This window comes from Aethalodelphis obliquidens, unplaced genomic scaffold, assembly GCF_003676395.1.
Source record: "Aethalodelphis obliquidens isolate GAN/ISIS:26980383/991018 unplaced genomic scaffold, ASM367639v1 scaffold8, whole genome shotgun sequence".
NCBI lineage: Eukaryota > Metazoa > Chordata > Mammalia > Artiodactyla > Delphinidae > Aethalodelphis > Aethalodelphis obliquidens.
Window position 1 is genome coordinate 59,036,390 of NW_020837952.1, and position 17,324 is coordinate 59,053,713.

Sequence of the window (17,324 nt, forward strand, 5' to 3'; positions counted from 1 at the left end):
TTCCCGAAAGTGGGGCTCACAGCTGATCCACGTCTGGAGTCACAGCTCCCAGCTGGGGCCTAAGAAATGATTGTTGAATAAATGAATGAACGGACAAAGAAGCAAGACAGACATCACTTAACTGAGAATTCGTATTATTCCAGGGAGCGGTAAAGATTCTTTGGCTATTTGATGCGACCTTGGGGAATGAATCCAGCTGCCCTCTCTCTCCTGGGCACCTCCATCCTCTGTGCCTCTGAGTTGGCCAGCAGAACCACTGTCCTCTGGGGCCCTTTGGGTCCCCCTGCTGACACCTCGCAGAGGCCTGAGGAGCAGCAGAGGGGAGAGGAGGAAAGGAGCGCTTCTGTTCCTTCCAGGCACACAGCCTCTGCCACCCCGACTCCAGCCTGCTGACCCCAGTCTTCAGCATAAGAAGAACTTACTTTTTTTTAAATTTCTTCAGGAAGAATTCTCTTGATTAAAGACAGTTGTTCTTTAAAAACAGAAATTTCTTTGAGAAAATAAAGTTCTCTGCAGGCATGAAATGTCATTACAGGGATGGGAAGCCTTGATCTTGGTGATTTTAGATGCTTCTGTCATCCTCTTATTGAAAATGAACCTTCATAATAATACCGCTTCGTGTTTGCTCACAAAGACCTCCAAGGCTAGTTTTTTTTTTTTGTGATCGCTGGGTGACCATGGGCCCCACAGGTCAGGTTCCTTGGTTCAAGCCCCTACTTGTCAAATGAGGGTCTCAGTCCCCAGGAGCCCTGGACACCTTCAGCTCACGTTCCAGACTCCTCTGAAACAACCCTCCTGAGATTCAGCACTCAAGGGATTCTGACCTACCGTCTGCCTCTTTCCCCAATTATAACAACAGGTACCACGTATGGAGTCTCCCTGTGTACCCAACACTGTGCTCAGACGTCCTGTGCGTTACATCATTTATCCTGAGAGGTAGAAACTGCTACCGCCCCCACCTTACACCTGAAAAAACGGAGACTCACAGCCCACTTGCTGGGACCACAGAGCCAGCCAGTGGCAGACGTGGGATCCGAACCCAGGTCTGTGCGACTCCCAAAGACATGCTCCAAGCCATTACGGCTAATAAAACCCACTTGAAGGGAGTTAGGGTGCTCCTACCTGTAATCACAAAGTGTTACTTTTTTGGTTTTGATATTGAGAAGAGTGGTTTTTACATAGTGGCCAAATTGTAACCGTTCGCAATTCATATGGTTGATTTGAGGTACTACCCAGTTTTATGCTCCCCATCTTTCTAACAGGTCCACCCCCCCCCAACCCATCTAGCATGGCAATACTTCACTCTGGGATACTGGGAGGAGCTGTGTAGAAGTGGGAAGCGGGAAGGACGTGACACACACACGTACCCCTACCCATCCCCTCAGGGGTGTATGTGTGGAACTGACTCAAGCAGCAAGGCCATAGACACATCCACAGCAAAAGCTGCAAGTGAATCCTGGAGACATCCCGGCTTCACAGAGGTGGCAGCCTCAGCACAGCCCCGCAGGTCTGCTGCCCCATGGACGCGTCCACCGGAGCCCCGCAGGCACCTCAAACTCACCAGCTGGGCCCTCAGCTCCTTCTGCCCAAGCCTGCTCCTCTGAGGGCCCCCTGCCTTGGGGCTGGCATCTCGCTCCGCTCCCCTCCCCACCCACCAAGCCGTGTCAATGCCACATAAGCTCTCCTCTCCATTCCCCGGGCCGCTGACTTAGTTGAGATGACACCAGCTCTCACCCACATGACTCCACAGAGGCTCAAACCCATACCCACCAGGGTAGCTGGAGTCGGTGCTCAAAGACAGACCTGACCTCTCCCGTCCTTGCTGCCTACAGGAAAAAGTCCACTCGGGACCGTGGGAGATGGGTCCACCCTCTGCCTGGTAAAGCCCCACGCTTCCCCTCTGCTCCATGCTGCCTCACACCTCTGAGCCACAGCTCACTCCGTTCCCTTCTCTCACAATGCCCTTCCCCATCCCTGTGCCTGGCAGACCACACTCAAGGCTCAGGAGATCTGTCCTCAAAGCCCACTTCCTGCTCAGGGCCTTGGGGAGTGAATCCAGCTGCCCACTTTCTCCTGGACACCTCCATCCTCTGCCCCGAGGCGAAGCTGGGCCAGCCAGCAGGACTGCCATCCTCAGGTGCCCAGAATGGGTGACCTGGGGCCCTTGATCCTGCGTGATCCCCCCCCACCAGGGGCACCGGTTCAGCTTTGAAACCTGGAACTTAGCAGATCTTTTGGTTAGTAGATCTGTCTTTCACTTAGGTCAGATGTTGCGGTGTGAAGGTTAGTTAGACTTCCTGGTCACCGAGTCTCCCTTCCAGACCTCAGCCCAAGGCTTCAGTGGTGAACAGGTGGCGCTGGCTTGGCCATTCATTGTATTTCAGGCCCCTGGCCAATTGGTCCAGGCAAGGGCATGTGACTAAGCCTAGCCAATCAGATGTCTTCCCTGGGATTCTCTAAGTGGGGCTGGTGGAGTGTGTCTACTTTCCTATGTGGGCATGGGGCAGTAAGGATGGATGTCAGAATCGCCTGTCGCTGTGGTTCTATCATGGCGTGGACAGCTGGCCTGAGAGAATGGATCAGTCAGAGAGAAGCAGAGGGAAGATATGGGGAAGGAAAGAGAAGAGAGAGAGGGAAGAGAAAAGGAGGGGAGGGAAAGGAGACACCTGACAGTGTTCAAGGCTGGCTGCGTGATCCCTTCTGCTCTTAAGACAGTTGTGCTGGCTTCTGTCTCTTCCAAACAAAATCGTCCTGCTGAATCAAAGCACAGGGTTGGGGGGTGTCTCCATGATATGACACCATTTACAAATAGGTGTGCCAGGCCTTGTTCTAAACACTACATATATTAATTCATGCAATCTTACAACCACCCCATGAGGTAGGTGTTATTATCCTCATTTACAGGTGTGGAACGTAACACAGAGCGGTTAAGTGACTCGCCCAAGGTCATACAGCAGAGCCAGGAATGAATGAATGAATGAATGAATGGAAAGTATTACCCTTGGTCACCCAGCCAATCAGAATCAGGATGAGAGCAGCTGTGTGCTCTTGATTCCCTGTCCAGGCTTCCCTGATCCTCCCTCTGTCCTGTAGTTTTAGGTGCTCAGCGATGGGGTAGAGGGACAGAACAGAGGCTTGGCAAATCGGGACCTAAATCCATGCTCTGCTACTTACCTGCTCTGTGGCCTTGGGCAAGACACTGCACCTCTCTGTGACTCAGTATCTTCACCCTTAAAGTTGAGCTAAGCATGCCTACCTCACAGAGTAGGCATGTGAATCTCATAAGATCACACGTGTATAGTGCTGGGCACAGAGTGGGCATTGCCACCCATAGCAGCCAGGCAGTTCATTCATTCAGAGGATGTTTACTGAGCAACTTCTTCATGCCAGACTCTGTTCTAGGTGTTGGGGATACAGCAGTGAGTAGGCCAGGCATTCTCTGCCTTCGGGGAGCTCACAGCCCATTCAAGGGCGCAGACAATAAGAAACAAGAAAGAAAAGCCTAAGGTGGTCAAAAAGGCAGTGCAGAGAACTGAAGAGGGCGGTAGGATCAGCTGATGGAGAGGTGCAGGGGCCGTGCAGATGGGGGCGATCAGCCAGGATCTCCCAGAGCTGGTACCTGTATCAGGACCTGAATATCAAAGGTGCCAAGATGGGAGCGGGGGTGTGGGAGAGTGGTTGGAAGTCTGTCTTAGAGAGTCATGGAGTGGACCTGATCTCCAAAAGCTCTTAGAATCTTTTTTTTTTTTAAGCTACAGTGGAGCTTATTCCAAGTCCCCTGCACCAGGATGACTTAACAAGCATCATGGGCACGTGGAGGTGGGGGGGCGGGTAGGAATGCGGGGCATGTGCCCCAAATGCAGGCCCGAGTGTGCCCTCACCACATGCCCTGCGAAGGCTGATTTGTGCAAGAACGCCTTAGACAAAAATTAACATCTTTTCCAATTTGAAAAGTCATATCTGCTCAATACAGAAAACAAGTCCTGAAAGGGTGACAATTAAATTTCTGCTGTATTTCCTTCCAGCCTTTTTTCTATGAGCATACACACAGAATTTTATCTTTTTAATTTTAATTTAAAATTTAAATTTTATTTATAAAATTAAGATCATGTTACACATACAGCACATTTTTCTGACCTCTATGTTTGTTTTTAAATTTTCCTTTAATTATTTTTATAGAGGCATACTTTACATACAACAAAATGCACCATTTTAAGCGCATGGTTCATTGAGTTTTTAAAAAAGTTTTGTTAGTGGTAAAATACACATAACATAAAATTTACCATTTTAGCCATTTTCAAGTGTGCAGTTCAGTGACATTCATTAAGTCCATTCACATTGTTGTACATCTATCACCACCATCCATCTCCAGAATGCTTTCATCATCCCCAACTGTAACTCTGTACCCATTGAACTCTTAACTCCCAATTCTCCCCTCTCCCCAGCCCCTGGGAACCACCATTCATACTTTCTGTCTCTATGGATTTGGTACCTCATGTAAGTGGGATTATACAATATCGGTCCTTTTGTGTCTAGCTTATTTCACTTAGCACAATTTTTTCAAAGTTCACCCCCTGTTGTAATATGTATCACAATTTTATTCCTATATAAGGCTGAATGCTATTCTATTCCATGTACAGATCACATTTTGTTTATCTATTCATCTGTGGATGGACATTTGGGTTTCCACTTTTGACTATTGTGAATAATGCTGCTGTGACATCAGTATAGAATTATGGGTTCGAGTCCCTAATTTCAGCTCTTTGGACTGTATACCTATAAGTGGAATTGCTGAATCATATTGTAATTGTATGTTTAATTTTTTGAGAAACTGCCGTACTGTTTTCCACAGTTGCTGCACCATTGAATGAGTTTTGACAAATGCACACAACTGTGTAATTTCCACCACAAATCAAGGTAGAGAACATTTACAGCACTCCCCAAATTTCCACTTGCCATTCTTATCAATTGCCCCAAACCCCCCTCCAGCTCAGGCAATCACTGATCTGATGTCTCTGCCTATGGATTAATTTTTCCTATTCTAAAAGTTTATATGAATGGAATCACGCCTAATGACGTACTCTTTTGTCTGACTTCTTTTGTTCAGCATACTTTTCAAGTTTTATTCAACACATTCAGCTCTGCAACCTGCCTTCTCTCATCTCATTCAAATTAATAAGAATTACATCTTCTTTTAGGATTGACTTTTTAATAAGCTATGCAGTATTCCATTGCAGAGTTTCAACATAATTTATTTAACCAGTCTAAGCTGATTCTAATTTTTTGCTGTTATAAACGGCACTGAGTGGAACATCCTTGTACCTAAACCTTTGCTTGCTTCTCTGATCATTGCTTTGCAAAAAATCCACGGAGGTGGAGTAACGGGGTAGAAGGGAACCAACAGTTTTTGTCTTCTTATACCCATTGCCAAATTGCTTCTCAGAAAGGTGTTACCGTGTACTATCAACTTCACCTCTTAAGTATCTCTTGAACCTGTGGACCCCTCTCCACCTCCTCAATCTCCTCAGCCCTTTAGGGTCACTACCTGGCATTCTTCCCAGTGACACTGCCCACGGAGGCCACCTGCCTGAGCTGCAAGCATCTCTAAAACCTAAGCCCAACACAGTCCTCCAAGGAGGCAGAACCATCAGGAAACCAGGCAAGGGATTCACGGCTGCAGACAGGGCGGGAGCCTTAATACTAGGTACAGAGCGGGGGCTCCGTGAATGAGTTAGGGGGTCACTTGTTCTCTTCCCTCCCTTCTGTTCTCAGTGCCCAGCAAGTGGTCTGGCAGGGAAGGCACTGAAAATAGGCATGGTAGTGGAGACATTTGCCTGGAATCCCCTCACACATTTTCTCATGGGCTAATTGGTGGCAGAGATAACAGACAGTCAGGAGGCGATGATGCTGGTCAGCGACATCCCAGAGAGGGTCTCCCAGGATCCCGAAAGAAGTCAAGGGCTCTTGGCCCAGAGACCCAGGGCTTTCCCATCCTCTGGGGACTTGACCCAGTTTGCCATTTCAGTGGAACATGCCAGCCCTTCTCTGGACCTAGACCTAGTCTAGATCAACTCCAAGAATGTCCCCAACACAAAGGAGGAAGGGCTTGTGTCACCATGATAAAGGTCTCCTCACAGCCACCCACACCAGGCTGCAGACGGACGCAGCTCCCACGCACAATGAGCCATTGTGGTTTTCTTGCCTGACACCCTTATCTTCTAGGACTGTTGGGGGAGTGAGGGACACTGGCCCGAGAGAGAAAGAGCTTGACCAGGGAGTTTGGGCTCTCTGGCTCTGCCCCAAGGTCAGCAATGCTCTTTGATAGCTAGCATCCCTGGGCAAAGCAGGGCGGTATTGACAATGCGCATTTGTGCAGGACTTTCCCAGACTCATTCACACCCATCATTTTGTTTGACCCTCAGAGGCTGAGGTCACATGTCTCATAACCTCTGTTTTGTAGGTGGAGAACCTGAGTCCAAGAAAAGAAAGTACCCCCTGCTGTAGACTTGCCTTGGTCCCACCTAAATTGTTAGAGAAAGGAAAAGAGTTATTTAGTTGCTGTGCTATTGCCCAAAAGAGACAAAGGAGGAGTTATTTCCTTTAGAAAGAAATTTACTGGGGATTCCCTGGTGGTCCAGTGGTTAGGACTCCACGCTTTCACTGTTGAGGGCCTGGGTTCGATCCCTGGTGAGGGAACTAAGATCCCGCAAGTCACGTGGCATGGCCAAAACAAACAAACACACAAACAAAACAACAACAAAAAAACACAAACAAAATGAAAGAAAGAAAAAAATTTACTAAGCAATGACTCCTGGTGCTGGACACTAGGGACACAGGAAGAGACCTGGCCCCTGCTCATAACAAGCTCAGGCTGGAGAGGGAGACCCTGGCACATGAATTCCGCAGGAAGCAGCCAAGATTCCAGCCAGAGGGCCCTGCCTCTCATATCCACCCTTGTTCCTCTTTGCTGTACTGCAAGTCTCCTGCAACCGACCACACAAACTGCTTTTAGACCTGAGTGGACACAACTATGTAACCAGCTGTGTGTCCTCAGGGAAGTTCCTCAGTCTCTCTGAGTTTCAGCTTCCCCGTATGTAAAATGAGAATAAGAAGCTCTTGGGCTTCCCTGGTGGCGCAGTGGTTGAGAGTCCGCCTGCCGATGCAGGGGACACGGGTTTGTGCCCTGGTCCGGGAGGATCCCACATGCCGCGGAGCGGCTGGGCCCGTGAGCCATGGCCACTGAGCCTGCGCGTCCGGAGCCTGTGCTCCACAACGGGAGAGGCCACAGCAGTGAGAGACCCGCGTACCACAAAAACAAAAAACAAACAAAAAAAACCTGATATAAACTTTAGGGTAAAGTAACAGTCAAGAGACATATATAGAGCAAAGTGTAGGGAGTGCTAGCTTGGCAGAATGAGGAGCATGGCTCAGAGTTTGTTGGTTGGGACAGAAGGGGGCTCTGGATAACTTAAACCACACAAGCTCTATTGGAAAGAGGTGGCTACCTTACTGAAAAAAAGAAAGGACAACCTAAAACGTAGCCTCAGAAGAAACAGGACCAAGGCAGCTTCGGGATTCAGGTAGCAGGAGCTGGGGCTATGCTCTCCAAGTCCAGGATGAATCAGCTTCAATGAGTCTCTGTCCCTGAGTCAAGGTTCAAGTTCCCAGGAGTGAGTCCAGTGGGTCAAGCTAGGGTAGTGTGCCCACCTTGGCTGGGGTGGTTTGGATGCCTGCTCTGATGAGCCCACTAGACTGTAGGCTACAAGAGGTTGGGGAGTTTCCAAAGGAGATGCCCTAGCCAGATTGCAGGCACAGCAGATGTCTGCTCTAGGAGAGAAGGAAGAATAAAGGAAAACTATGCTGAGAACCTCCTGTGTGTCTCCAGGAGGGCTTCTTGGAGGAGGTGACATTGACACTAGGCCTAGAAGAGCAAGAAGAATGCCACCCTCCAAGGGCATGGGGGTTAGGGGAAGCGATGCTGTTCTCTGCCATCATGGTGTACCCAGGAAGGACTTGCTGAAGGATGCCACCTCACCTGAGCTTAAGAGACAGTGGCATTTTGGGCAGTGCTTTCCCTGCCAAACCAATGACTGGGCGTTAACTTCCTCTTTGGGATTCTGGTCCTGAATAATCAATCCCATAGAACTCAGTGAGAAGAAAGTCCTGTAATTACCATCAAACCACTGCTTTTGTTTGGGTGACATTGTGTTAGAGCGACATGCTCTCAGGCATTCAACAAACATTCACAAAGCACCCATTATATGCAGAGTGCTATTCTGGGCACAGCTTCTACCTAGCAGGAGGTTAGAGTCCAGTCGGGGATAGAAATGAGTAGATAGTTACTTCTCAGAGAGACATCTGAGATCTGTACAAGGTGCTATTTTAAGATAAGAGGGGGGTAGACATCAACTCAGCAGGTCTGGTTGGGTGAGGCAAGGGCATGTGTGAGGGTAAAATTTCACAGAAGAGGTAAGTAGGTTTTTGTAGGATGAATAGGAGTCCAACAGGTGGCTGGCACACAAAGAGCTTTCCAAATAGAGGAACAGGGGCAAAACATCCTGGGAAGCAGAGGAAACTGCAACAAGTTTGGTGGGCCTGGAGGCAAAGGTGTGGAGCAGAGGGAGGCCAGTCAGGTTGCCCAGGCTATGAGTTTATCCTGGAGGCGGTGGGGCACCACGGGAGGGTTCAAGGCAAGGGAATGACATGGCAGATTTGTGTTCTAGAAAGATCCCTCTGGCCTGGGTGGGACGCTGTGAATAGGGTTACGGCATTTGTTTCACCCCACCCAGAGTCTTCCCTGCGGGTGGCTTTCTCTGAGAGCAAAAGCCTGCTACTCTGGGAGCCCAGGGTCAAATCCACTTGGGAACTACCTCACTGTACATACACCCCATCCTCTTGGAGAGCTGTCCCAGCTCTTAGCATATTGAAGTCTCTGGGAGATCCGGCAGCAGAGCCGTCCCATGTCTTTGCTTGGCCCGGTGTGCCCCACATTGATTTGATCACATTCCCTCACCTTTTTTATATTAGTCATGCAGCAACTGTTAAGATTCTTTGTAACACTCTTTGAGAAACAGCCTAGACCCTTCCTGATTCCAAGGATTTGAAAAAACTGGTTTCAAGTAAACCTTGGGGGCCTCACCACTGTGGACCCCAGAGCCTCTAATACCTGCTCCTCCCTTGCCTTAGGTAACAGAAATCCAATTCCAGGGGCTCCCCTTTGAAACCGGAGAAAGAGCTGGGAGAATGCAACGAGGACTAGGGTTGGTCACGCTTTCTGTGGGTACCATTCACTTAGTTCTTAAAACCAGCCAGCTCTTCACAACCTTGCTTCATTCACAAAACACCCTTGCCGGGAAGGCGTGACTATCCTCATTTTACAGATGGCAAAACCGAGGCTTGGAGAGGTGAAGTGAGGAGTTCAGAAGCGGGGTGTAGGGAGGGGAAGGGGCTCAGACCAATCCCAAGCTCCTTGTGGCCAAGAGAATGAATTCTTAATGGACTAGAGTAAATGGGCAAAGGATGTGAATAGGCAATTGACAGAGGAGGAACTCCTAAAGGACACAGTATTTCCAGAAAAAAAAAAAAAAAAGTGTAGCTTCACTCCTGTCAAAGGGGCCAACTAGGTCAATGGGATTGGCAAAAACAGACAAAGATCAGTAACACCCGCGCTGGAGAGGCTGTCGGGAGATAGCCTTGGACACTATCGTGGGAGGTACGTTGGAGCAGAGCTTACGGAAGGCTTCGCCGTCAAAATTTCGAATGCTCTTTCCTTACCTCTAGGGTGGGGGATTGAGTGGGAGGGCACACACGGGAGCATGCTGGGGGTGCTGAAATGTTCTATATTTTGGTCTGGGTGGGACTACAGAGATATATACCTGTGTCAAATGTACTGAGCTGAGTAAAGATTAGTGCATATTACGCACATCACTCCATGTATTGTATAAAAAGGAAAAACAAACTAAAATGCAAAACTACCTTTGATCAACAATTGCCCATCCAGGAAGCTCTGCAGAAATATTTGCTCATGGATGGAGATAGCTATTCAAGGATGCTCAGGATACGATCATTAGTAACAAGGAAAGCTTGAAAACAACCCAAATGCCTTTCAGTAGGGGAAGGGTGGAGTAAATTATGGAACAAACACAACAGAATAGTGATATGCAGCCATTCAAGAGCATCTCAGAAAAAAACGTTCCAGCTACCTTGTGACAAAAGCAAGTTTGAAAACAAGATCTGTGATCCCGCATTTGCGAAAGCACAGCAACTAAAAACCCCTTTCTGTTTGTGTGTGTACCTTTAAAGTCTCAAAAAGTGACATCCAAATGTGAACAGCAGTTTCCTCCGGGGAGTGGGATTGGGAGGTACCACTGGGAACTTTCACTTCTTCCTGGGTATCCATCACGTGTCATGGAGTTGTTTTCCAATTGGCATTCACTGCTTTTGCAATTAAAAAAAAAAAAAAACCCTTAAAAATAAAATCAATCAGTAGAGGCGCCTGGCACGTAGTCGGTGCTCACTAAATATCTGTTGAAGGAAGGGCTCCAACTGTCCTTGGGCTGCGGTGCCTTCCTGCTCAGACTGTCCGCTCCCACCCGGGTGGGCCCAACACGCCTGATCCTGTCTGGGTGCCAAGCCCCCACCACGTCCCGTCCCCCCAACCCCGCCACCGGCATTCAGGGCCTTGGGATGTTGCTGGAACGGATGTTAAGGGAAGCTTAAAGCCAGTGGCCACACTTCCCTGGGGGCACTGCTCTAGGGCCAGAGCTCTGCTTGGTTGGCCCCAATTTTTATTTGTGGGGAGAGTAAGAAAAAATAAAATAAAACATTTAAAGCAACCAGCCCTCCTTTCCAAGTCCACTGCGGGTGAACGGTGGGGCTTCGGGCGCCCCGGTGCCGGCAGAATCGCCGGCCACAAAACAAACACACGGATCACGGGGACAGAAACACTTTCTGCCTGGCCCCTCCTCCCGCGCTGTCACTCAGCTTCCGCGCCGCCCCCTCCCCTGCCAAGCGGCCGGGAGACCCTCCCCCGTCACCCCCTACCCCGCCGAAGACTTTTTGAAGTTGATCAATGAAACATGTTTTACATACAGGCCTATTCCCGGGCGGGGACTCTGCAAGGCCTTCATTAGTTCCAGATAATGAAAGAATGGGCCGATTCAACGGGCTTGGGAGAGAAAAGGGAAAATTAGAGTTCGGTCTGCTCACTTAAAAAAAAAAAAAAGAAGAGGAGGGGGTGGGGTAGAAATTGTGGATTTGCTAAATAAAGCTCAGGGCCGCATTCAGAGCCTGCGGAGAGGTCCCGGCTCAATCCTCTTAGTTCAGACAATGTAGGGCCGGAGACTGGCCGGCCGGCGGCTCGCATTCCACCCCCGGCTGGAAGGGCAATGGGCTGTTTAAATTGCTACTTAAGTTTCCAGCTGTTCTACCAGTGATTTGCCCAACCTAATAGCTCTTTAAGGCTTTAAACAAGAAAATAGCTCTTCTCACGACTCAAAGAAGCGGCCCTGGTTAGTTCAGACGGCGCCCATTGTCCGAGGCTTAAACCCTTCTCTGCGCCGGATCCTCCCCGCCACGACGCCTCACACAGCGGTGTCAGACTTTGCCCAGCTCGTGGAGACTATTTATCGTCAAGATTATGGTTTTCTAGGCCTCTGTTCGGAGGGCTCCTAAGTAAGTACTTATTTGAGGGGACTGCCTGTCTGCTGCCTTTGGGCAGCCCCAGCAAATTAGTGACAAATAGTAATAATTAGTACGACCAGAGCACCTATGTAGTGAGCGCCTACTGTGCGCCAGACCTCGGGTTAGGCACTCTTCTGCCCTCATCCCATTTCATTCTCGTCCACAAAGGAGGTGGCACTACTGTGATGGCCACTTTACAACCGGGACACAGGCACGGAGGAAGGAGTCAAGTCGGCCAAGTTCACATGGGGGGTGCATAGAGCAGGGTCAGGGCTGGTCTGATTTCCAGGGTCTAGACTCTTAACCACCACCTGCCGCCAGGTAGCCATGGAAACTTGAACAGGCCAGGGGAGGGGACTCCTGGGAACGGGTTCTAGCTTGGTGCCTCTGGCCATGGGCACTTAGAGGGCCCAGTTTCCTGGGAGACTGCAGGGGTGGGGGGAGTGAGCAGCAGAGGAGGGGGCCATGGGGAAGGGGGTGGTGGGGTTCTGATCTCATCCATCTGAGTCCTGAATGGATGAGAATAATTCAACTGTATGAAAATAATTCTCTATCTATTATGACTTAACTCTAATGAGCTAAGAAACAGCAGTTGTTTTTCTGACTATAAAAGTCATACATGTCAATGGTGGAGACCTTGAAAAATATAAAAATGAATAAAGAAGGACCTGTTAAAGGTTTAGGGTGCTGCTTGGAGTGACGTGAGCACCGAGTCTGTGTAAGCTGTCATCATCACCTTCATCATCCGTGTTACCCTGATGAAGGTACTGGAGATGAGAGCATTGTGGTGTAGTTTCCTCCCAGTCTGTTTTCCGTATATGTAAACATCCCCAGTCTTGATCTTAATTATACTATGCACTGTTTGGAATATGCGTGCCTTTTTTCCTGAGATTCATCAAGCCACAAAGCTGTGATAAAGGCTTGTGGAATTTCCCTGTGGACCCGATGCCCTAGGATTACACCCTGCAGATCATGAGCAAAACAATTGTGCAAAGGAAGTCGTTAGAGATGGATGGGAGAACTCTGCAGGTGAACAAAGCACAGGAAGAGGGAAAGTCCCCAGATAAGGTGTATATTCAGGGCTCAGTTTGGGAAGCGGAGACCACGTGTCTGGCCAGACCATAGAGGGAGGTGGAGCCAGAATCTGGAGCCTCGAGGCCAGACGCAGTAAGAGGCTTAGCTTTACTCCTGCAGGCAGTGGGGAGCTACTGATGGTCTTTGAGCAAGGGCTGTGACCAAGTCAATGGCCCACACCTAAGACACCAGGAAAGGCAGCCCTGAGGTCCAGCTTTCTGCATCCTGGCAGAAAAACAATGACTGCTCCAACAGAGTAGAAGCTGGCTTCCCAACCTTCCTCAGCCACAGTCGGGGAATGAGACCCAGTCTTGTCTGCCTGGGCTGGGCCATGCTGGAGCCCCTGATATATCTGTGTCTCTGGTGTGTGGGAGGGAAGGGTGGGCAGGGATGGCCTCTCACCTGCTGCTGCCACCCCGACACTCACAGGTAAGACCCATTCACTCTTTGTTATTAGGTGAGTAGGTTGAAGAAGGGTCAATTCATTTTTTAAAAAATATATTTATTTATTAACTAATTTATTTTTGGCTGCGTTGGGTCTTCGTTGCTGCGTGCGGGCTTTCTCTAGCTGCGGCAAGCAGGGGCTACTCTTTTTTGTGGTGCGCAGGCTTCTCATTGTGGTGGCTTCTCTTGTTGCGGAGCACGGGCTGTAGGCCCACGGGCTTCAGTAGTTGTGGCACAAGGGCTCAGTAGTTGTGGCTCATGGGCTGTAGAGTGCAGGCTCAGTAGTTGTGGTGCACGGGCCTAGTTGCTCCGCGGCATGTGGGATCTTCCCGGACCAGGGCTTGAACCCGTGTCCCCTGCACTGGCAGGCAGATTCATAACCACTGCGCCACCAGGGAAGCCCCAGGGTCAATCCATTTTATTCCTCTTATTTTGCAGATGGGGAAACTGAAGCTCAGAGTGGGGAAGGATATGTCAGGTAAATGGCAAAGGCAGAACTAAGAAACATTTTAAACTTTTGTACCACAATTTGTTAATTCCTGTCCATTCCTGCCCTGTTCCTCATCTTTCTTTTTTTTTTTTTAAAAAAAAAAACATACTTAACAAAACAATATTGCTGTTATAATTTTGCTGCTGGAAAAGGTACAGGGACACACACAAATTGATCAGAGTGTAAATTGCTGTAACCTCATGGGAAGGCCAAGAGTTTGGCCATATCTCTCAAAACTTTTAATGCAAAGGTCCATTCAATGAGCAATCCCATTGCCTAGAATTACTCGTACAAATATATTCACATATGTATGCAAAGGTGTATGTACAAAGATGTTCACCACAGTACTGATTTTTATACCTAAAACCGTAAGAAAAAAGAACCAGCAACTCTAAATGTCTGTAAATGGTGACTTGTTAACTAAACTTTTCGACATCCACACAGAGTATTATACAGCCACGAAAAGGAATGGAGTCGATCATTTTATACTCCCACTAACAGTGTTTGAGAATGACTATTTCTCTATAAACTTAGGTATTTTCAAACTTTAAAATTTTGGCCGATTTGATAGGTAAAAAAAGGGTATTTTATTGCTTTTAATTACATTCCTTAAATTATGAGTGAGGTTGAAATTTTTCATATAGTTATTGTTCATTTTAAATTCTTTTTTCTGTGAATTTCTTTTTCATATACAGCTTTTGTCTGTTTTTCTGATAGTTTTAAGTCTTTTTCTCACTTGTATGAGCCTGTTTGGTTTCTGTCATGACTTTGCTTATACTGTTTTTTCACCTAGACATTTAAAAATTGTATGCAAGTCACATTTTTTAAACTTTGATTTTTGGGGGGTACAGAAGATATATTTTTTAAAACAGTTGAATCAGTTCTTCTTTCTTTTTTGATTTCCTCAATCATTTTAAAGCCTGGAAGGTTCTCATCCCTCCAGAGACTTGGTCAATATTACTTATATTTTTGGCCAGTCCTTCTAGGATTTGATTTGCTTTATAAATAATTTATTCTTCAGTATATGGAAATGGATTTAAGCTTGTATTTTTCCTCACATGGTCTCACATTTATTCAACATTCATTCGTTGGAGAAGACACTGCCATTATGGTTTGAGTTATTTTATATAGGAAAGAGTGTTTCTCTGCTCTCCATTAATCATGGATTCTAATATCAAAGAGGGATTATTCCTCATCTCTTTGGATTTCTCACTCATTTATTTCCTCAAATGAATTTTATTATGGCTTCTGGGTATCCTGCTTAGAAAGAGCTTTCCTTTCCAAGATTATAAATAACTTCACTCATGTTTTCTTTTAGAATTTTTATGGTTCAATATTTTTTGTTTAAATCTTGGATCCATCTGGAATTTATTTTGGTATAAGGGGTGAGGTAGGGATTCAATTTTATTTTTTCCAGATGGGTGACTACCCAGTTATCTCAATGCCCTGCTTTGATTAATAGGTCTCTTCCCTCTGATATGAAATGCCTCCTTTTTTTCCATGTGCTGAATTCCCACAGATTTCTGTACTCTGGGCTGGATTGAGTGTCGACTTCTTTTCTAGTACTAAACTTAAAAAATTATTGTACTTTCATAATATGTTTTAACATCTGGTAAAGCCAGCTCTCCTTCATTAGTTTTGTTTTTCCTTAGAATTTCCATGGCTGGTCTCACGTGTTTATTTTTCCAGATGAAATTTGGTATCATTCTGTCAAGTTCCCAAAAAATAAAAGAAAATAAAAACCCTGTTGGTTTAAGGCCTTCCTTACCAGTGGGTATAGTTCTTTCCCCCTCAACAGATTACTGTTATTAACCCTTTGTTGGTTCATTTTTCTCCCTGCTAACTTTTTCTGTGATACAGAAGATTTTTTTGTCTTTATATAGTCCAATGCTTTCCCCTCTCCTTGTAAAAAAATACCCCCAAATTTTAAAAGCTTGGAAACATCCCATTCCTCCAGAGATCTGGTCAATATTCATTTATATTTTTGGCCAGTCTTCCTAAGATTTGCTTCACTTTATAAGCCATTTTTGTTGCCAGCATCCGTGAAAGATGGGAAGCATACCTCTAAACTGATTTTTTTAGGTGCTACCGCTTCCATTGTTCTTTGTCTGCTCAAGACAACTTTATCATATCTTAAATTCTCTTACATGAGAAAGTTTCTCTCCCGCCATTCCGTTTCATCCGTGCCTGCTCTGCTATTTAATCCAGGGCGTAATCATCTATTTTAACATCCTAGAGGGCTGATTGCTTATGTTTCTCAAAATATTTTTTGGATTTCTCACCCTTCTGTTTCCCAAAATACCCCAGCCTGCGTGATTCATTTGGCCCTCATAAGAGCCCTGTGAAAGAGGCTAGAAGCATTAATTCCATTAGCTGAGTGTCCCCTTGGGCCGACAGGGGCTAAGGGACAGATTAGCTGAAAACGTGGTTGTCACAGCCCCGAGGGAACAAAAGTGTTCCTTTAGGGTCTGAAATTCCCTGGAGGAAGGGAATTGTGTGGCCAGCAGCACCTTTGGTTGTTGAGTTTGACAGAAGAAGAGGTGGGGATGTGTATGCAGCAGGCGTCTAATACTCACCCTCATTGATCAGGGGGCTGCCAGCTGGGAATCTTCAGTAAAGCTGCCACCCACAGCTATGAGTCAGTGTTGGAGCATCAGGAGAAAGGGGCAGGGAGCCCCATCTGTGCTGGGCTGGGGGCATGAGATGCAATAGAGGTTTTCCGCATGCCTGAGGCAACCTCCCGGATCGATTCTACTTTGTCCCTGTGACCTCAGGTGCTGGGAGTGTCTCTGGAGAGCCCGTGTGTCAGCCTGTGTCTGTGTCATTAGTGTGTGTGGTGACAGCCCTTGGCAGCCCGACTTCTTTCAGGAAGCGTGGCTCTGAGATGAGATGTCAATACCAGCAGCCCCCGAATGAGCTGGAGGGTTGATGCAGATGGGGTCTCAGCAGGAACCTTCAACCAATCCGGGGCCATAACTCACCCGGCGGAAATGGCCCTGGTGATGGTAGAGGGCCGGGGGGTGTCTATCAGGTCAAAGGCAGAGTCACAGGGGAAACGAGACTCCCTGCCCAGGCCCTGCCCTGGCAGCACTGGCTGGCAGGCTCTGTCTAGGATCGGGGGATGTTGTTTATTTCTTTTCTTTATTTTTAGCTTTTATTTTGATCAGACTTATACGGGCAAATAGTTCTACAAGGTTTGTTAAGAAAAACAGCAGTTTCCTGCCGCTGTCCCCCACTCTTTCCCATAGACCCTTCCCAGAGGCAACTCTTTCACCTCCTTTAACTAATGATTTTGGTTTTTACCGCCCTGCCTTTGGAACTGCATCTTGATTTCTGTAGCTGTCAGCTTTATCGGCTGACTTATTCTGGAAGGCGAGGAGTTCGCCGTTCCCCACCTCACCCCCGCTACACACACCTTCCCATGTCCTCAGACCTCTGCGTATAGTCTTAGCCACCTTTGTTTTCAGTAATTAAGGGCATGGACTCTGGAGCTGCCTGCCCGGGTTCCAATCTTCCTTCCACCATTTACTAGCTGTGTGATCCTAGACAAGTTACCCAGCCTCTTGGTTGATAGCCATCCACCAGGCCTTGCTGGGCTGCAGCTTTAAATGAGTTAGTTCACCCAATTAAAAAG